At 33.9% G+C, this 23,287-nt stretch overlaps 1 long non-coding RNA gene across 1 annotated transcript; it reads left to right on the top strand.

Annotated features, from left to right (window-relative positions):
- The first annotated feature begins 6,449 nt into the window (after window positions 1–6,449).
- LOC108370603 (uncharacterized) lies at window positions 6,450–17,489 on the top strand. Its single transcript, XR_001848654.1, has 3 exons — window positions 6,450–6,570; window positions 17,049–17,053; window positions 17,480–17,489. It is a non-coding gene; the product is annotated as an uncharacterized LOC108370603 (long non-coding RNA).
- The last annotated feature ends 5,798 nt before the right edge of the window (window positions 17,490–23,287 follow it).

The raw sequence follows: 23,287 nt of genomic DNA on the forward strand, positions 1-23,287 counted from the left end.
AAATATAAATGGGAAATAACATATCGAGGGCCTATATTCAATTCCCTTCTGTCTGCAGTTTTTCTAATGTATTCAAAAATTTCATATTAAAACACATTCATTTCTCGATACTAGGTAATGCAAAGTTGAATGCCCTACTTTTCTTAGGACATCGCCCTGGGGAAAATTATTTTTATTTTTTCGATTACTATACACTACATTTTCCCACTGGGTTCCCTTAGGCGCCATAGACGGTGCGTCTGGCTCGCGAGTTATCTGTGTACGTCCTTTCGCCTTTCGACTACACACAATGGAGTCATCCACAGTCATGCCTAGTTAATGTCGGTGTAACTAACACATATTTATTTTCACAAACTACTATTGGATTTTAAAGACAGTGGTATTGAATATAAGCCACAATATGATGAAAATGTGCTAATATAGTACTAAATTGCGTAAGTTTTAGAAGTGTGCGAGAATTTGTTCGATCACTGCAATAAATTTTAAAATTTTATATGTTTCTAATGTTAATGGAGTCTCTATTAAAGGAGTGCCTCATCCGAATGTTAAGATAATTTGGAGAGATAGAAGTTAAAGATGGTTGTTGATAATACGCCAGCTTTTCGTTTATCATCTATAATTCAACTCCGTTTACTGTCTGCCGCACAGGTCGAAGGACCTGGGCAGTATCCACGCTAATGGGAGAATGGGCTCATGACTGCTGCTTATTGAGGTCGTCAGATATTTACGTTGTTAAGGCATTCAGTAATGAGCTGGTGCTCTGTAAGTCTTGCGGATTTCATGCCAATGAGTAATGGGAAGATAATCCCGGAGATTAGTACGGTTGCGAGCGTCCTGGGGACCCTGAAGCGAGTACGGTTATCGCTCTGTAGCAGCCACCTATTTCCACACTTCAAAATCATGGAGGTTTAAATACGGCAATCGCTCTACCTTGCTTCCAGATCTCGGTTTTCAATTTTAAATATCGTCGGCGATGCTGCACAAAGCGTTTATTAATAGTTCAATTTCAGTAGAAAGATATAGACCGTTTTTCCGTTGCCTTTTTACGTTAGAACAATTTACAGATGTATTCCAGGTGATTGATCGCTTCAGAACAAAAAGTAATAATTGCCATAGGACTTTTTACAGTATCACCGACGATATTTTTTAATAATTCCAGTAATCGCCAGTCAGTAATTCTTTGTTCTACCCACAAGTCGAAAAACTTGTCATTGGCCGCAGGTAATTTTTATAGTTGTTACTATTTTATGAAATACTAAAATTGGAAATTAAAATTTTTCATTCAATTTAATTTTTTATTTTTTTCACGATTTTCTCTCGTCAAGCAACAGTCAAGTTCATTGAATCAGTTTCGTAATGGATCAAGGATGCATATATGATTTTTCAACGATGGCCATGTATGCGTTTGTAGAATGAAGGTATTAAACAAATGAATATGTATATCAGAGTTTAAATAGCTGCGAAAAAGTGGAGGCCAATAATTAAAACCCATCTAATGAGGTCTTGGTCTTGGTGAAGTCTGAAAACAGTAAAGGGCGTAAAAAATGTATGCCGATTTCTGAGTAAACATATGTTTAGTGGTAAAGTTCTTTTGCTTTATTAAATTTAATACAAATAAGCATATTTTTATATCTTATGTGTGCGCTATTAACAAAAGGTAGGTATGTATTTGTGTATGCTAGGGTGGTCCAAAAACGCATGTGAAAAAGTAAAGTCGGAATTTTTATGCCCTCACCCCCTAAGATTGTTCTATACCGAAAAAATATTTGAATATTTGAAATAAAAATATATTTAGAGGTGACCCAAAGCGCTGAAAGTTGTCCATGTGTTTTATACGGTGAAAAACAACTTTCCGTAGAAATGGTTTAAAATTCTTCAAAATCAAGTGTTTTCGAACGGAAAACTCTAATTCTCTTCAGGAGATTCCCAATAATAGTATCAAATTATTTGTTTAAAAATTGTTTCATAGTAACTGTATTTTATAGGTCCGCCGAAACCCTCATAAATTGCCAGAAAATGTAATGGGGGATAAATCAAAACTCTTAAGTATTAAAAAATGGTTAAATAAACAATTGGGTGTTGATATTGGAAGTCTCCTGAAGGAAAGGAAGTTTTCCAATCGAAAATATTGATTTTCAAGAGTTCCATACCATTTCTACGAAAACTTGTTTTTCCCTGCATAAAATGCTTGGAAAACTTCGATCGCTTTGACCGACCTCAAAATATATTTTGATTTCCAGATAAAAAACAAAAAACAGAGCTATATTTTTTCGGTATAGAAAAAGCCTGGTGGGTGAGAGCAGTAAAATTCCGACTTTAATTATTTTGGATCACCCTAACGTATGCACATGTCACATTTTCCTACATCAATATTATCTTTATTACCTACTATTTAGGTACGAACTTATGCATATGCATACATATACATTAGACTGCATCACTCCCCGTAAAAAAAAAATCGGTACTAGTTTTCCATTGGAATTATAAAATCTATTATATTTTGAGACGTCCACCAAAATATTTCGGAAAACTATTAAGATCTTGATGCTGTTTTTTAACTTTTTTCAAAGATTGGTATAAGAAAAACTTGAATAACTGAGCCTAAACTCTTCTGATTTAGACTTAAGAGGTGTCGGTGGAAAGGTATTTTCTCACCCTTTTTATTTCTTTGCTAATAAACTCATTCAAAGGATGAAAGAGAAAAGTAGGATGAACGAACTTCATTCAAAGATGAATTAAGATGTGTTGGTATTTGAAAAACAATTGGGACACGAATAATTTTTTTTTTGGACAGAAATAAAAACTGAAAATACCTTTCTACTGAGATCCCATAAGTCTAAATCAGAATAGTTTTGGCCCAGAGCTATTCAAGTTTTTCGTAAATCAATCTTTAAAAAAGTAAAAAAACAGCATCAAAAATCTCATCCTTACGATTCCGTTGAAAAGATTTTTAAATATTTTTATGCAGATTTTTTAAGCTTAAACTGTTTTGTCATCTGAGGGGACTTTTTTCAAAAAGTTCTATACGAAACTATTTTTATTCATAAAAAACTCCATTTTTGGAGGTATTTTCATATCGGTCCAGCTCACTTAAATGTTAATATTTTTCCCAAAAATTTTGGTGAACGTCTTAAAATATAATAAATTTTGTAATCCCCGCGGAAAAACCGCAACTTTTTTTTGGTGATGCAGTCTAATAACGTACTCGTCTGCACGTTTTGTTTATATTTATTTTATTTAAATATTCCGTTGACCGCGAGAGTGCGCGCACTTGTCTACTTGAGCTTCAGCCGCGACAACGATATCAACAACAATTTGACGCATAAGTGAGCAGCCGCACAGACTCAGTTTAACGACGACCGTCAATGGTAAAGCATACATTGCAATACTAAAGCGGCTAAACACCAAACAATTTATGTTAAAAATCGTAAATAGCAAAACGTGATTCGAACGAAAAAGAGGAAATTTAAAAACAGTGATATAGTATTTTATAGAAAACAAAAAAAAAAAAGAAAATAGTAGAAGGTATTCAAAAAGTCGCGCGCACAGGTTGCGAAGAAATGTGTTAAGAAAAAAAATGTACGCAGCGAGCGTGAAGGAAGGTGTACGTTTTGTTTAGGGTGCAGGCAGGCGGCCGAAACGAAAGACTGGCGCTACAAACTTGAACTTCAACACAAACGGTGCTGGCATGCAAATGAGTGTTACCCGCGTAAAAGCAAGCGAACAAGCAAATATAGAGCAGCATTTGTTTGTATCTCTGCTTGTCAATTTAGCGCGTTTCTCCCTTTGCGTTTTCACTTACTTTTTCTAACGTTTTGTTTAAAGGAAATAAAATAAACAAATTACATTGTATAAGTGGAAAAAATTTGCAGCTGTAGCGCACTCATCTATGCAGTCTGTGAGTTGATTAAAGCAGATTCGACTTCGTTTTTTTGCTCTTAAGATTGTTTTTAGTGCGCAAAAAAAATTTAATATGTAAATATTTGTATTAGCTGGTTAACTGTGCGCCAAATATGCTGCCATTGTCATTGAAAACTTTATTGTCAGCTTCGAAAGCTGCGCAGAGGCGGTAATCGCCAATGCAAGGCAGATGTTGAGGGCAGGCATTTCCAAAAATTAAAATACCGATTATGGAAGATAGGAAGTTTTTTTTTAAGTAGTTATACTTTTTTTTTTTTTTTAGGAAGCATTAGTGAAGCTAAATTTGGTTTGCTAATTATTTCTTAGCAGGTCATTCGTTTTCTCACATTCTGAGATGTTTTTTTGTTAAGAAATTTTTTCGAGCTGTTTGACAATTTTTAGGTAAAGAATAAATTATTTTTTTTCTACAAAATGGCAGTGCTTTGAAAAAAAAAGAAAAAAGTTCTTGAAAATGTTTAATTAATTAAATTCCTAACTTAGGAACGGGAATTGAATTCGAGATAGATTTTTATTCAATGTGACTTTCAGAATGATCTTCAAAAGTATTAAAAACTGTGTCAAGAATTTGTCACTGATACTGAATATAGCCGTAAAACTTGCATAGCATGAAATGAACTGAATAAAAAATTGTAAATTTGAGTTTTGGAATGTCGATGTGCAGCCGAGATAGGGCTATCTGCCACTCAGGCGCCGATAGTCGATTTTTTTTTAAATGAAACAATAAATTTTCGATTTGGCTTGGGTTGATCAATCCCTTAAATAACTCCGATATTTTTTGAGGGGTCTAAAAACAAAGCCTGACTGAAAGAAGTTTAAAGTTGTTTAAATTAAATTCCTTCGTTTTAATTTTGAACATCCTTTCCGAACCGGCTAAGATGAATTTTGCGCCGATCCAAGTGAGATCGGCGAAAGTAATTTTCGAATGATGTCAATTTATGGAGAGAATAACGGATAATATTAAAAAAACATAGCAAGACCGAATCCTTGCCTAGCGAGAGGGCAACTACAGTAAAATGGGCAATAACTTTCTCGTATATACGATTTTTAATCCCCCAACGGGACATTGGCCAAACAGATTCGTTGACAAATCTAAGCAGTTTGACGAAACTGCGAATCATAAAGAAAGTTAATATCAGGGATCTCAGAAAAAGCTTATCTTAGCGCTTATTGGGTCCTTAGATAGTGCTCAGGCGACGTTTATACCAACCAACCAACTTTTACTGAAGAGTGTGACAACAGTTAAGGAGGTAAGCATATACTCGATAGCCAATTGGCTGTCAAGACCCCGAATGCAATGGTGGTGCATTTGAATGCACTCAGTGAATCGAGTCGGGGGACTTATGTATTAGGCTTCGTTCGATTCCGGACCACAGCGACATTGCGGGGAAACTTTGTGACTGATGGCTTGGCAAAAAAAGTACTATTGAAAAGTTATCGCCGAGCACGTCTGACGCCATGTGGTTCACTGTTGGACGGAAAACTAAGACATGTGGAATTGTAGAATCCTTTTGACCTAGGAACGGTCGAAAGAGCTCCTTACGCTAGCAAAGCCACGGCTCTCGCTGTTGTGTGGTGCTCACAGGTCATTGTCCACATGGAATTCCCTCAGTAAGGCTACGGAACTTTTCTGATCCGTCATGTCGCAGCGTCCTTGAGGTCGATGAGATGGAATCACTTCAAAGAAGTAGAGAAAGCTGTCATTTCTTTGTTAAATTATCAGAATTGTGGGACAAATTTGCCAAATTTATGCAAAATGTATAGAAAGCTTAAAAGAGCTTTGCCCGCGGGCAAGATGGTGGCCATCGCCGTTCTAGACCAATTTTGAATTGTTGATTCCGAATTTAACCAAAGCTTGTAAATAAAATTTTCAAATTCTTTTACAAAATTTTTACCTTGTTTATACCTACGCAAGAACTGCATTAACAAAAAGCTGATTTGCCTCAACACATATATTTCTTTCAAACATTTATACCTGTGTCATTATAGCGCACTCGCTGAAACCGTATTCAAAAGTAAACAAAATTTGTTAAAAGTGTGTTTATTCGATATTTTTTAAATAATTAATTTGCGCGGTGTACCGAAATGGAAGCGAACCAGAATTCACATTTGTTATAATAGTAATTCAAATTTAAAACGAGCTGTATTAAGAAAATCAACCTTTTTTCACTTCGCGTCAAATGAGTGATATGCTTATACCTGTTTTCTAACCGATGTGAGAAATAAAAAAAAAAAACGATTTGAAAACAAATTCGAGTCAATACACTTTCGAATTTCTGAACGTATTGAAAGTTGGTTTATGCTTCCGTTTTGAATCACAGCGAAATGGATCAAAGTGCTTTAGGTGTTGATATAAACAAGATATTAGAAGAATTTATCAAAATTTCCAACTTTTTAATCAAAATTGTTAGGAAAATTTCAGCAGTTGAATAGCCATTTAAAATTATGGTTCTGGTTCTGGTTGAGAATTTGTTTCTATACGTTGTGGCGCATTTTTTCCTATATAAAAAGCATGCGTGAGTTGGAAAAAAAAAAATTTCAAAAATCATTGAGAATTTTTAGTCGCTTAAAACTTGCACATTATTACACTAAAGTTAAATGGGCTATTAAACCAGTATCCGAAATATTCGTAAAAGTTTTGATTCTAAAAAAGTTAAGTTAAAAGTTGGTGGACATTTCCTAAATTTTGTACAAAGTTTAAAACTTTTATGCATACAGTTTTTGTAACGCTTCAAACTATATTAATGGTTTTTTATTTACAAAATTCTACTGATTTTTTTTTAGTGGTGGTAAGGTTTGCGTGGCCACAAGTGTATATTCCAAAGGCCTAAGTTTCTTCTTTTTAGGAAACTGAACATAGGTTTATAGTCAACTTAGTTATAGGCTTTTAAATGCGCAATGGTCCGGTGGTGCGGCAAATCTCATATTTCGGTTCTTGTTTTAGTCGACAATACCTACAAGAAAAATAACGTCACCGCCCAAGTACTTTGGAGTATCGCTCAGTGTAATCTATGGATATTACTGCCTCTAATACTCAGTGACTTTAACTGTACCATTAAACTCATCATTATTTTTTTTTTTAATTTTTTAACTGTCGCAATGTGTTTTTTTTCATCTCACCAATAGCAGATTAATAACACATTTTCTTTATACGCAAATGAAGACAGTTTGATAAATGTTACTGCCAACGATATTGTATTGTAACGATATGTAACTGGCAACGGTGCCTAATTGAAATCTATAAAATTTTCAACTTCTTTTTTACCACTCAGCTGTTAAGATAGTTGCTTGATCAGCCGAAAATGGCTCAAGAGCAGCTGCTAAATCGAAAGTAAATGAAAGAGTATGTCTCTGGCACTACGAATAGCAATGCCATGGAGAGACTTACACTTTCAACGAAAGTGTTGTGAATCGCGTAGCTGCTCATTGGTCACCATTGAAGTTGGCCAGCGCACAGTGGGGTTTTGTTCTCTTAAAAGCTTGTTTCTTTTAATTTTAGTTAAAACAGGTTTGATTAAGAATAAACAGTTATTTGATAACACCGGTTAAAAAAGAAAATCTTTTTTCTTTGGGTTTCTGTTCTCATGCTAGATTCTCATCCCAAACATTAAAAAACACTTGAATTTTAATTTTTAGTTCTTAAAGTTCGCTTTGTCTGAATTACGTCGATAAGTATGAGAAATACGAAAAATATTCACTTTTAGACATTAATTTCTTGTTATTTTACATTTATATGTTATTGTAAATCTTAAATTAAAAAGTACTCTGATATCCAGCAAAAACTTTTCTAATCGTTATTTAGAGTAAAATTATAAAATAAAAAAATATAAAAATTAGTGATTTTTCGAGAAAAATTCCTAAAATTGCTCTAGTTTTTACAAAAGCAAACTTTGATCAAAAAATTAATTTTCTCCCTTATTTTTAGCGTAGGAGAAACTAAAATTTAACATGTAGAAGCCAGACCCAAAAATCGTGGAATCTTTGATGAAATTAAAAAAAAACATTTTTTTTTGTCTATTTAAATATGGGTGTTTCCAGGAAAATGTAAACCGAAAATGCAAGTAAATGGTTTCAAACGACTTTATAATTTTAAATTTCGTATTCAGATGGCGAAAAGAAGTTAGGAAAACGCGAAACGGCGGAGAGAAGAACTGAAAAAATTAAATAAAAAATTAAATTTCATATATGCATACGTATTATTAGTAAAAATATTGATTGCGAGAAAAACCTGTCATGTCCGATATGCCACGTCCGTTTGAAAATTATTGTGCGGTCATTTCCTTTTGCTCGAGAAAATAGAATTAGAAATAATATAAAATAAAATTGAAATATTTTCGATCAATAGTTGTTATTAATGCTGTTGGTTTTGCATTTAAAAAAAAAGTCCAACAGTGTTTCTATCGAATCTTGTCTTTGGTTCATCAATAACTAAACCAATTTCTTCCTCAATTCTCTCCGAATTCTGGATTTTAAGTGTTTTATAAATACAAACTTCTTGCCCAATTCCTCTTTTATCAGCTATTTTTTAACTGGCAGTTTATTAGCCAAATGAAGCAAGCATTAGAAAAATCTAATCTAACCATGCAGAGTTGATATGCCAAATATATTTTGTTCGACTTTAACTCCTTTCCTAATCATTGCATCTATAGCATACAAATCTTTTATAGTTGAAACACAAGGAAAAATTACCTGAAGTTGAAGGATCAATTAAAACATGTTGGCAAGAAACAATTTTTTATGACAAACATTCACTTTGAAAAATAATAAAAATGGCGACTTTCAACTGCGAGCAAACCAATGCAACAAAAAAAAAAAACTTGAATTTGTTAGCATATAATTTAAAAGAAAAATTGTACCATAATTTTTTTGAAGCATAAAAGCGCACCTAATACCCCAGTGTACAACGGTGGTCCAGCTGTTTTTTGGGCAGGTTTTTGTGCGCACACCCACTGACCAGTTGTTACACCACAGCCGATTACAAGTACCTACATATTTATGTAGCTATACACACTGACTCAAACACTCGTGAAGTCATAAACGGATCTGTCGGATCTCTTTAAATTTTTTCCTTTTCTTCTTTTTCACTGCTTTCGTCATCTTCCTGGTTACGTTTTGTATGTACATACATATGTGACTGTTATTGTGTGCTAGTTGTTTATTTTTGTAATTTGTTGTTATCAGAGATACTTATGTAGTATATATAGTATTTTAGCGCTTGTGTTTTTGCTGCAGCATGCATTGCGTTAAAAGATCTTGTTTAAAAAACTAGCTTCAATGTTGCACTGCGACACCGCAACGGTATTAGAGTTCATGGGGAAGGCGAGCGCAGCTGGTTTATGAGATGTGCATATATGTATGTACTACATGCATACTTGTATGTGTGCTCAACACCACTTAACTTTATAATTTATTACATTTAACGAGTTGATTTTGTACTTTAATTTATTTAAAAGCAAATGAATTATTTACAAAAGCAATGAGTACGCGCCTCGCAGCGCGTATTAGTGATTTCGTTGATGCCAGTATTCCCGCGCTGCACATATGTATAGCCGATCCTCCCTATTAGGCTGCAATTGCTTGCTTGCAGCGCAATCTTATAGCCCCTTAGCCCAGACAAAAGACTTAAGCAACGAACTCGATTTTCCGTTACACTTTCCCATTCACCGATGATGTGGCGTTGCTGCTTAGCTCATCGAAGAAATGGCAGAAATGCAATAAATGAAGCGCAACTTTTGCGACCGGTGATGGATACAATTTATGTAATGCTGAGCAGAGTTGGCAAAAAATGGCATAGCTATAATTGAAAAAATCGCAACTAAAATGACAAAACTAAAAACGAAATGAACCTTTATAACAAAGAAAAATACGAAGAGCCCTTAAAACCAAGCCAGTATGGTCAGTAGATATACATTTTGGTAAGTGCATACAAAAATGCCTAGCGAAATACATATTTACGTATGCCAACCTCAAAATATAGTTTACAAAATTATTCAATTGAGCAAAAAAAAAAACATTTTGTTCATTCGACCGCGTAGAAAGTGCACTGATACAAGCGCTGGTCATCGATGAGTATCAATTTGCTACAAAAAATGGAAGTAGCTGGTTGCTTTTCTGCTGAATGATCTCATCTACTTTGAAGTATGTATGTATGTANCATTTTGTTCATTCGACCGCGTAGAAAGTGCATTTGTACAAGCGCTGGTCATCGATGAGTATCAATTTGCTACAAAAAGTGGAAGAAGCTGGTTGCTTTTCTGCTGAATGATCTCATCTACTTTGAAGTATGTATGTATGTATATGTAAATACTATTTACACAAAGCCTTCCCTCGCATTCACTTCAAAGTGTAAATTTTGTTGTCAAATACGAAGAGAAAGAAATCGATAATTATATAACAGTATTTTGTGAACGAGCAGCTGTGGGCAGATAATGCTCGTAGGTTTAGCTAAATCAAATTTGGGTAAATATTTGTGGTTATTGCAACCAAGACTGGCCAATAAATGCTAATATAATTTTAGAAAATTTCTAAAAAACGCGAATTAAAATGCGGTTGCTTTAACACATTTTTTTTATAGGTTGATACCAGTGATGGGCATACTTAATTATCTTTGTACATATTTAGGTGCCTGTTTGGAAGCTATACATACATATGTATATTAACTTAGACATTCAGAGATGTTTAAATATTCAAGTGAAAAACCTAGATATTTAGAGATGCCTAAATAGATAGATATGAATGAACGAAGTAAAAAAAATGAATAGTTTTATTGAGCTTTGTACCACGATTGTTTATAAGGCAAAATTGAAAAAGCAACAAAGTCTAAGCGGTAGAAGTTATAGCAGCTATTTCAGAGACCACCACATCCTAATAAACAATCGTGGTACAAAGCTCAATAAAAATATTAAAAATAAAATGTTAATAAGCCACAATAACATTGACAAATACATAGTTTAGGAAGAGCCTGCCTGAAACTATACAAAAAAGCAAATAAGCAAATGGATGTATAGAATTNAATGTGTGCAAGTAAAATTGTGCGCCTGTGTGACAGGAAAGTTAATATAATAAATTTCCAGCCACAAACTGCGCAGTCAAACTCATCAAAGTCACTCAACTATAAAATCACAAAAAAAAAAAAAATCTTGAAGTATTTGTAAAACTTAACCACTTTAAGATTCTTTAAATTTGTGTCCCAAATACATTTCCTAATTAAGCAAATAATATTTCGGTGTTTTCGTAACACCTCCCATTGCAGCGAATGCATCATGGCAAGTGGATGTACTGACACAAGTTCGTGTCGGAAGTCTTTTGTTTCGACACATGTTTGTTATGCACCTGCATAGTTACTACATACTAAATATGTACATATTTCGAGTGCACTCAATGCCAATTGCCAAGTCTCACCCATGCGTACGTACATATGTAACTGACTCAATTAATTGCGCCTTACAAACCACTATAACTAACAAAGGTTATAGTATACCCTTTTTATTCTTGAAGAATTCATTAATTTTAATGTAGTAAATCTTAAGTGTTTTATTTCGGTTATTTTTTTGGGCAAAGCCTCATTAAAAGTTACACATTTTGTATTACAGGAAATTATAGTTACTTCCATTATGTTCGCTTGCTGGAAGACCTTCCTCTTACTGACATCCTAAACCTGTTTTATTGATATTAAAGCAAGAAAAACTTAAAAAAAAAAACAATACCCTTTCTGTTGCAAAAGTCACATTTATAATTTGACGTGAAAACCTTGTTAAAATACCAAGCAGAACATCTTCAATAACTACATAGCACTATTACGCGTTAACTTGGAAACTAAGAAAATGACTTCCTTTGTTATTTAGTTATAAAGAAGGTCGCTCATACAATTTTATGACGTTGAGAAAATCGCAATCAAGTAATTGCAAAATCTAAATGAAACTTCTTTATTTTTACATTTATTGTAGGGCAAATACATACATGCATACATACGTATTTTTCTTCATCAAACATTGTCGAAATGAAATCTCAAAATGCGGTAATAAAATTCAGAAGTGTTATTTAAAAAGAAGATTTGCTGTATTTAAATTCTTATTTTGGCAGTAATTACGCTGATGTTTAAACTGACTGGGTGCTGCTGGCAATTAAGCGCAAATTACTAAAATTTTTTGTACTGAAGGCCTTTCGTTGAATATCACCAAAAGCGTTTTGCATAGCGGACATCTATCGATGACCAATAGCAAAATTCGTATTTTTCATTTTTAAGCCGAGGGTTATAATAATGAGTTACGAAATGTAAGAACAGATGTATACGTCTAATATTTAGTTGCATGTTCTAACCTGATTATTATTATGTTTGCACAGATTTTCATATATCATCAGCCCCAAGTTCAAGTCGAAGTTTGCTCTATTGAGACATCAACCATAATTGTGAGTTACACAATTGTGAGCTCAATAAGATCTTACGGTTCTACATGTCTTGGTTTTCGACCAGCTCCAGCTGAGCTGACATGCGAGTCATCTGTTCATCGTTAAGATCCCTGCGAGCTTGGTAATAATGATACGCAATCGAAAGAGAGCGAGCCCAAGGCCCTTAAAGCCGCTTAGCAGTCAAATTAGCTGTTTAAGTCTCTTATCGACGTCCCACAGTTATGCGACGTTGACACCAAGCCGAAAACAGGCCCCGGGACGTTTATGGCTGCTTCTTTCAAATTTTTGTCCCTCACTCACTCAACTTGTGCGGATGTGAGTGGAAAGGGGGCTTTTTTCTCCAGTTTACTTAACCACACAATGAGCGGTAAGATCAGGGAAGGCATTTATTTCTTTCCTCCCCTAGAAATTGATCCACTGAGTGCTCTTCATATAGCACAAAAAGTCGAGAATGTTCGCTGGTTTCAGGTCGGCTAAAGAACGTAAAAATTGCATGTCGAAAAATTGTTTGCTTGTCCTGGCTGGCGTGGGACAGTGACAGAGATAGTGTTCGATGCTCTCTTCTTCTTCCTCGTCACAGAAACTGCGACAAAAACTGTTGGTTGCCTATCCCAAGCGGTCAAGATGAGTGAGAGCTTTAAATCGCTCTACACGAATTTTCCCGCAAACTTGTCCGCCATCCATTTTCCGGAATGTCTCTTAGCCCAGCAGCTGGGCTGTCAGAATTTATAGTAATACGCTAAAAGCTCTATAGACAGCCGTCGACCCCGAGCCTAGGCCTGCAGCACCTTCGCATACGTTCCCCTCTGGGATTATAATCGATAGATTGTTGTATAAACAGAGTGCAAGAGTGCTAAAATCTAATTTTGTACATTGATCGGCGGAGGTCTTTCCAAGGCTTGATCGCATTTACCCTGACGGAACTACATACAACCGGTGAAGATTTAAAATTAATTTCAGAGAAGCCGTCGGCTGCGCCCGTTCCATCTTGGCAATGGACTATGCTCTAAATACCTGCTTTTCTGGTCAAAACTAATAGATTCAACAATTTTGTTGAGCTTGAGGCGGTTTTTAATGAAAATGTTTGCGGACAACGAAAACAATTTATATTTTCCGCAAAAATTTACATTGAAAACGGCCTCAAGCTCGAAAAAATTGTTGAATATTATTGTTATAAGGGCCATAAATCACAAAAACAAAAATAATTAGGGCAAATAAGTATAATATATGACTTCCCACATTTTTGTAAGACACAAAATTTTCTAACCTTTTATGACCAAGGCGCCGACGGGTGTCACTTTTTAATTTTTAGTTCTATTAAAATCATAAAAATAAATCGGGTTTACTAAATTGAATTCGAAACTACATAAGTGATCAATTTTAAACAACTGAAACGACAATTTACATGAATAAAAAAAAAACAAGTGTGCTTGAAGAATCAATCGATTGGAATAATCCAGTAATATAAGATTTTAAAATTGTCTCGGAATGAAAGCTAAACTATCAAAAAAAAGGGCGCGGAAGCTAAACGCGCAAACCTTTAAGTATGCACTTATATTGACACCCCTTATGTACAAAAGTGCATAAATAAATATCTACATAGCACAACAGATGTCAATCTACAGCATTTCCTTAAATCTACTTCAATATTTGATTGAATTTTATTACTTTTTTTTTTATTTACATATAGACTAGCCTTTCAGATTCATTGCCATTATACACTACGAGTATTAAAATACAATAAAAACAATCACCAATAAAACAAATACAAATGTAATCGATAAAGTTAAGTGATACTTAAAAAAATACAAATATTTACAAAATATCTACATACAAAAGTTCAACAGTGAAATTGAAATTTTCTGTTCACAATAAAATAAAAAAATAAATAATAATAATAATAATGGTGCGCACACGTCTACTGACCTTATTACCGTTGCTTTTGTTTGCAATGTGTAATTTATTTGTGCGTGAGTCCTCGTCAATTGCGATTGCACCATCTACATTTGGTACGGCTATCGCTAGAGCTGGGAAGTTTTCGAATACGCTTAAGGTGAGTTTATTTATGTACAAACATACATACATACATGCATATATCTTAATTGATTCGTTTTTTATAAGCAAAGTTTTTTTTAGTGAATAGATACAAAGTCGGCCGCTGTGGTGTAGTGGTAAGCAGTGCGCGCTTCCACTCCACAATGCCTGGGTTCAAACCCTGGTCAAAGCAACATCGCAAAAATATAGAAAAAAGGTTTTTTCTTAACAGCGGTCGTCCCTCGGCAGGCAATGGCAAACCTCCGAGTGTATTTCTGCCATGAAAAACAGCTTCTCATAAAAATACAATCGCCGTTCGGAGTCGGCGTAAAACTGTAGGTCCCTCCGCTTTGTGTGACAACATCAAGGCGCACGCCACAAATCGGAGGAGAAGCTCGGCCAAACACTAACATATGTGTAAGCGCCAATCTATTATTATTATTATTATTAGATATTTACAAATACTTTTACTTACAAAAAGCAAAGGATGCAGTGTATGTAATATAAATTCGAACATATCCTGTTATTTTGCTTAGAACTAAAACACTTATATACATTTTTTCTGAGTACTTATTTATTAATTAAGTGTATTTAAATAAGATTACAATACAATGCTTTCAATCGCTCTTCTCCAGTCGTGTTGCGTAGAAAGGTTGTCAATCTTCTTAAAGTTAAAAATGATCATTCGCTCGATGCAACTAGAAGTGGCAGGGTTGAAAAACAATTCGAAGAAATCATGAAATTGCCTATCGCAATTGTCCTAAGCTACAATAAACGTTTTTGGTCTGTGCGTTGAAGGAACTTCTGAATAAAACCTGAAACCAAAAACAAATTTGATACGAGACAAGTGGATAACAATCGTTGGTAGCTCATCCACATTTTAACTCTTCAAAGAATTCAGGAACATCGTTCGGCAATACTTCGCGCAAGACATCAACGGTTTTGTTCAACTCTTCTTCATTAATTTCGTTGTAATTACGTTTTGTATATTGGAGAGCAGTTAGTACAGAAAACTTCCATAAATCTTAAATCAAGCTGTGGTAATATTCTTCAGCATTGCCAGTGCAATTGTCCTGATTTTGTTGACGTCCGGTTCGTCGAGGAACTACTAGCACCGTACCAATAGTTTGTGCAATTTGAGTTGCAGTTTGGTTACGCATCTCCGGGGGTAATCTCCTGAGTAATCTAACGACTTTGTACACAGCTGAATTTCGATAAAAAGTTAGTAAGGGCTTTATGTGTTAAGATAACGGTATGTTAGTGAGTATTGTATATGTCCCCGATAATATTTAAAGAAATTTTAATCAGCTATAAATCGCTTTCTATCGGAGAGTTCGCTGAAGAAAAATTTGCTCTTTAGTGGTGTGTTTTACTTTTATTTTTCTTGAAATATTTCGTGACATAAAAAAGGGCGCAACATTTTTGACTCGCCAATAAATGATATTTTTTAAATTAAAAAAATCTTCAAAATAATTTATTAAATTGTAAATTACTGACTGCCAGTATTTGGAAAAATTGCAGAAAATTTCCATATGAAATATAATTGTTTTACTACATAAGATGTTGCTTAGAAAAAATTTAACTGCTGTACAAACCAAAATACATATGTTAAATAAACGGAAGATATCTTAATTACAACATTACAAACGTACGGTAAAACTATTTGTTTTAACATACATACGTAATTGTTGTAAAAAAAATTGTTACAAAGTAAGAAATGGCAAAGCAACAATGTAAACCACAATAACATTTTGACAGTTGAGGTGTTAACGAGACAAATGTTTTAGGACTACTCAACCTAGTGATTATGAATATGTATTATGAATCGGTTGTTGTCGGCGTGCGAATGCATAAGAAAAGTCACACAAACTTAAATCAACTACCCAAAAGCAGTAAAAGTCAATGCTGCGGACATCAAAATAAAAACAAAAATAAATAAATAAAAAGTGAAAGACTTGCACAATACAAGCCGATGTCTAAATGATTGAATGATTGCACGAATGCTTCCAGCTATTTTTATTTATAAATCGAGTGCTGGATGCATCTACATATTTATACGTGATATGTACATACATACATATGTATTTTGGATGAGTTTGAATGCTTTTCGATCTCAATAAACGTATCATTTATTAAATGGGTTTTATTTTAGTATTTTTTCGCACTATTACACTCGCTATCTGCAATGCTAATTAATTAACTCGCACAACATACTTATGCATTTATATGTATTATGTAAGTAATGTGCTATATTGGTTAGCATAGGTATGTATGCTTAAGCAAAATATCGATGTTAATAATATGTATTGTTAGATTCATTGTCGTTTATTGAACCACAGACCAACTGTACGTTATAATTAATGCTATTTATGCTATTAGCGACTGATTGAAGAATTCGATTTGTTAGTTAATTATCACATTTATGTATGTAGTTCAACTTGCGACCACTTATAAATTTTTTAAATTTATAATACCGTTAATTTTTTTTTTATTTATCTATCTTACCGCATAAAAATAAGTTGAATATAGCGGTTGCTCCTCACAGCAAATAGGAATGAAAGAGTAAAAAAAATCATCAGGTATAATCCGAGTATTCTTTTTACTTCGGTGGCATTGGAATCAATGATTCGAATGCGACATTTTCAAAGCCGTAAAGTAAACGCAAGAAATTGTTGGTTTGAGTGGAGGTGTGGTTACGTTAGGTTAGAATGGTAGCGGCAAACCTTGTTGATAAACGTGCCGAGTATGGTGGCAATTAATAAACCGGGTACCAAGATACACATATGTAAGTGTACGTGGGCGGTGCCACGCCCAGTTTCCATAAATTTCCATAAGTATAATGTTTTACTAAGAGGTCATTGCATATATCGATTTTGAGTAAATTAACTTAAATAGTACTAATTGGGAAGTAGGCGTGATTCTTTTCTGATTTTAAAAATTTTCACCGGATTTCTTAGTGAGGCTCTAAGCAATGTTCGCACCGAGTTTAATGGGGATTGGTGAAGCGACTACACAGATATAACAGTTCATCATAAGTGGCGGTGCTATGCCCATTTTCTAAAAACTTCATAACTGTCGTATTTTATGCCAAAATTCTACTTCTAAAACCAACTTTCAGCAATTTTTATCCAGTATTTGTGGAAATATCGTAGTTTATGCATATTTCGAAAATACCGTTATTCGGAGATAGGCTTGGTTACCAAACTTTGTTGACGTATCTCAACTTTTTCTCGAGTTATCGTGTACACGGACAGACACGGCTTAATCGATTTCTCTTTTCATTCGGAGCATTTATGTATACATTTGTCAATATCTATCTCGATTCGTTTTGGTTGTAACAAACAACCGTTATGTGAACAAAGTTATAATACCCTTGTGTACAAGTGCGCTCGGGTATAAAAAATATTCGTACATAAAAGTAACCGTTGTGACTGCTCCCACATGGCATTTTTTAGCGGCATACATTTTTATCACATCAATGTGTGGAAACTCTGCATTAGCTTTTCCAAACGCCATTTTTGAAATATAAAGATGAATTCACCATATCCAATTTATTCAGTGGATCTCTATATCAATACTTATTTTCCAAAACAAAAATATAGACTTTTGGGTCTGAAAACTACATTTCTTCTCCGATTTCAACAGAATTTCAAAACCTTCGAACTAAACTAGCACCAGAAATTATTTATTTAATACAGTCGCCTAAGAGGCTTGTTTGTGTTATTCAAATACTTTAAATACACATTACCAAGACAAACACTACAGATCATGAACTTCTGCTTTGCATTGACATTTTTGTCCATTCAAAACCGCTGTGAGCTCGCCATTCATCAAACAGACGACATGACACTACATTAATTGAATTTCAAATGCTTCTTTAGTAGTTTAGGTCAAACATGGCATAAAAATCTAAAAACTTATGCATTTATTAAAAATTTGTGCGCACGTACGTATGTATGTATGTTTGCTTGTGACTTGTTTACCGCCAATTAACCTCTTAAGTGCGATGGCAAACAATTCAATTGACTGAATAGGTTCGAAATTAGCATTTAACTGATCTACTTTAAATGTAGGGGTACAGATAAAGAACAAATAGAGTAAGTGGAAAATTACTTTTGTCGAACGCTGTGTACGTTAAATATTTGTATTGCTTTAGAAGTTTTTTGACAATAGCTTACATTAGTTAGTGATAAATAATTTAATGCCAAATAATTAAATAATGTGGTTGTCCACGCTTGCCTGGTTATCAGGCTATATGGTTGACAATAATTTTTCTGTAGTGCATTTTATTGTTGTAAAGTGAATAAAAGATATAACCTCATAACCAAGCAAGTGTCAACAACCACAATGATAATGCCAAATTTTTTTTTATATCCGCTTTTTCTAGTAACAGAGACATATGTATATTGAAATTAGATTTTAAATAACACCTAATACCTTTTGCTTTGCTGCTTTAGAAATGCATTTCAACGAGTGCTTGAGAATGAATTGTACAATCTCGCAGCAATAGCTGGTATCCTTACCAGACTATAAGAGCAAGAGTTAGCCTTTTTGTAGAGTTTGATGCCTCTGGAATCTTGTGTTGCTAAAATTTGTTATCCCTCCCATTATATTATTATACACTCTAAAAAAATTTTGTTTAAATTTGCGCATATTAAGTTATGTAACCAGTTTCCTCTCTTAATGAATGCATATTTTGTTTTGTTAATTAAATTAAACATTACTTGTTTACTTTTAATTATCATATGTGTGGCGTAGAATACGTTTGAAATTTGTTTTTTGAGTTCTAAACATTTATTGTTCACAATTCCACAGTTTACACATAAACTGTTTAAAATTTCCTCTCAAAATGTTTTGTTTAAATTTTCGCATATAAAAAGAGGTAACCAGTTTCCTCTCCTATTGTGTGCAAAATTAAACACTGTCTTTTTACTTTTACATACCAAATTTGCCACGTAGAGAAAATTTACACACAAAGTGTTTAAAATTAAGTAATCTTAAAATTTATTATTTGTAAAAAATATTTTTTTACTTTGAAAATATTTGTAATTTTAGAATTTTCATGTGTATATTTATGTGCATATTTTAAACAACTCATTTTCAAAATCAAATCTTGAACATGTTGTGCGTATATTTCCGCAGATACTAGTTGAAAAATAATAACTTTTCAGTAGTAGTTTTACATGCACTTTTTAGAGTGTATTTTCGACTGTTTGAAATATTAGGCAACTCGAGGAAGGGTTTTGGTAAGTCCGCTTAAGAGTTCACTCGTTGACCAAAAAGATTTAATTTGATGCCGAGGAGTAAGAAGGTTTCACCAGAACTATTTTTACACACCCCTAAAACCGTTTCGATATTTGGCGAGTCCAAAAATTGATTCATTGAAACTGTACAAATGAATACTGGGGCATATTATACGGACTGCATGGGGCAAAGATCAGCTAATTCTTGAGATTTTGTTTTTCGGGAATCTAAAAGTTGCGTCCATATGGCTGGCTAGGTCTGCACCCTATTCCTACTTCCATGAGAGAAAGGATTTTCAAGCTCACCTTGATTGTTTGGGAATAAAAAGAACACCAATAAGAATTTTTATAATTGGTTTTCAAAGTTACAGGAGCCTTTTACTTAATTAAAAGTAAGTAAAAGTATAACCCTTATCATAACTATACGACACTGACATATCAAGTTTTGACTATTTCTTGCAATATTATTTTATTTTAATTATTTTTTTATAAAAATGTGGCTCATTCTACAGAAAAGGATATATGAATCTAGGTTAAAAAGAAAACAAGAAACTTTCATCAAAATTTTACACGGTTTATTATATATATATATTTTTTTTCGTTACGCATTTTATAGTCCATTCTATTTTACATATGTTGTATAGTAAAAGGCAAGTTTGAAGTTTGAGTATCTACAAAATACCGTTGATTTTTTGCACTTTATTCACGATCAAATGATCGGAACTAAACCAAATTATTTTGGGATTACCCTTGTGGCCCCCCAATTTTCCGACGAGAAAAGAATAATCGAAAACGGTTTACGTTTACGTTTCATCGTTATCCCGATGAATTGATAATCGTCCTCCTTTTTTGAAGTCGGTTAATTAAATAATAAAAAAATAGTGAAAACTTTTCAATTTAGTTTCTTCATAAATAAAACATTCAAATATGTTCTATGCTAGCTCAACTTTGCAAGTCACTATATTTTTTGTGCTTTTATTTACCAAATAATACAAATTGCCAATTAGCTGCGGTCGATGCTGCTTTAGTGCCACTGTAAAACAGACAACCTTAAAGCCTAATTAAGATGTTTGCGTCGAAGTTACTGAAAAATTAAATATAGATAAAAATATAAATATATCTGATATGCTCTAAGATGCATAGTAATTAAACTTATATTTACATATATATTGACATTCAAATATTAAAATCATTGCTAGATATTGATCCAGAAAAGATATTTATTTACTGAAATAACTCTGAGCTCAGATTAATTTGGCGGTGGTTAATTTAGGGTGGTCCTAAAATGCATGTGAAAAAGTAAAGTCGGAATTTTTATGCTCTGACCCCCAAGGACAACAATTTTTTTTATTTACGTCAAAACCCCAATAAAAAATGGTTAGGTAAATAATTGGGTATTGTTATTGGAAGTCACCTGAAGAGAACCAGAGTTTTTCGATCGAAAAATATTGATTTTCAAGAATTCCATACCATTTCAAAGAAAAATGTTTTTTCCTCCATATAAAATACATGGAAAAGTTGAGCGACGTATAAATATTTTTTGATTAAGATATATGTAGAACAATGCTAGGGGGTCTTTCAATCGGTAGTCTTTGTAATATTGAAGTGGCGTGAAAAAGTGCTTTGCTGTAGCTGTAAATTTTCTTGAAGAAATAAATATGCCAGAGCGGCAAATTTCTTTTCCATATCTTTTACGTCATTTCATATGAATTTTTCGTTTTTCTTGAGACCCGAAATCTAGCCGGAAAATGGCTAAAACGGCAACACTGATTACAACGCAGCATTGCAATTACAAATACGACAAAAAAATATATATACGAATGCATCATATATGTATGTACATATGGATGTAAGCGTGAACATGGAAAACGAAATACACATATGTATGTATGTATACTTTTCTGTGAGCGAATTTTCACAAAATTTAACTCTGCTGACATGCTTTGTATGTTAATATATTGTAAATTATGCATTGAAGTGTAACGACACAGTTTTCTTGCTTTAATTATCTCAACCTTGCTATGTACGTAAACAAATGGAAAAATAGTGGTGAGATTGTGATTAGTGCATTATACCCAACTTCTATTCTATCCTAAAAAAAATTAGTTACATCAACCAAGCGCGAAGCAGTCAAATATTTTTCATAGTTAACATATTTCAATATAAGCATTTGTTTTCACGCTTATCACAGCTGAGTTGATGTGTGTGTGGCAAAAGCTTGCTAAACTGCAGCCTTGTCATAAAATCACTGCAAAAAATTAAGTTATGTACGCACATTTAGTCATGACTATGTAATCTAGTAAATTTTAGCATAACAAAATCGATGCAGCATAAATTAGCTTAGAAAAAAAGCTAACAATCAGCACCGAGACTTGACGCTTTTAGTAGGTTCAGGCATTCTTTACTAAGCATTATTTTAGGCACCAATAAAACGGAATAAGAAATACAAAGGCCCACTGGAACTATTTATAAAGAAGACTTTAGTTAAATACTTAAAATGGGCATTTTGAAAGACTTTGTTGTAAAAACGTACCATTAAACAAAGAGCATAAAAAACTTAGTTTTAGTTATAAACTGAAATTCTTTTAAACTGTGTGTGTGCCGCGATTCGCTTATCTAGAGTTTTCTCCAGGATTGCAGTGCCAGGTCTGAAGCCATACTGATAAGGTATAATCAGTTGGTTCGTAAAGGGCTTCATATCGTCGACAGCACCTTGTAAGCAATATAATATTTATGTTGGCGCTTACGCAGTATCTAAGTGTTTGGCCGAGCTTCTCCTCAAAATTTGCAGTGGTGTGTCTCTTGATGTTGTTACACAAATGTAGTGAAATACAGTTTTACGACCCCTTCGAACAGCAAATGGATTTTATGAGACTCGTTTTTATAGAAGAAGTAAACCGTTTTCTAAATTAGATGTTGCTCAGACCAGGAATGGAACCCAAGTCCTACGAAGTGATGGTACGCATATTTAACCACTCAGCGCGAACGGCGGGCTCTCCCTTACTGTCGATTGGACAAAGTACACTCAGCTTCCAGTCTACGGACCAAATTCTGCTTAACAGCGGGTACTTGCGCCCCAACAACTCTTCGAGCACAAGCTTTGAATAGCCTTGTTATTCTTAAGCCGTCTTATCGTTGTTTTCACGTCTGTTTTTTTAAATTATGTATGTAACCACAAATTTTTTGCAATGCCGTTTTTATGCATCACTTTACGAGTCACTGTGTCACACCAACTTACTCTTTGTTTCACAGATTGCAGAAGTAGCAGCAGCAGCAGCAGCAGCAGGAATTCCCAACAATAACCATGCCTAGTTACAACAACACCATAGTCGCACAATTCACAAAGAAACCAACCAATTTACTCGTACAATGGCGCTCAAGGCGTCGATACTGAAACAGTTGCGTGTTTTACATAATGAAATTAAGGCATTCAAAGAGCAAAGCAACGCCGACTACAACAACAACACAAGTTTCATCGAAATAAAAACAAAAACTGCATTTCATTTGCAACCAACACAGTTGGATAAAAAACAAAAACTGCATCTGCACTTGAAGTGGTGGTAGTATACATAGGTGTTGCAGTCAGGCCATACGAGTTGCATTGGTCGTAGTTTTCCGTAAATACCCATACTCCTTGGCACGATTAGCAATACATCAGCTGCGAGTTGTTAGTTGCAGGCGAG

Source organism: Rhagoletis zephyria, unplaced genomic scaffold, assembly GCF_001687245.7.
Source record: "Rhagoletis zephyria isolate East Lansing unplaced genomic scaffold, Rhagoletis_zephyria_1.1 Rzeph_scaffold_04341, whole genome shotgun sequence".
Classification (NCBI taxonomy): domain Eukaryota; kingdom Metazoa; phylum Arthropoda; class Insecta; order Diptera; family Tephritidae; genus Rhagoletis; species Rhagoletis zephyria.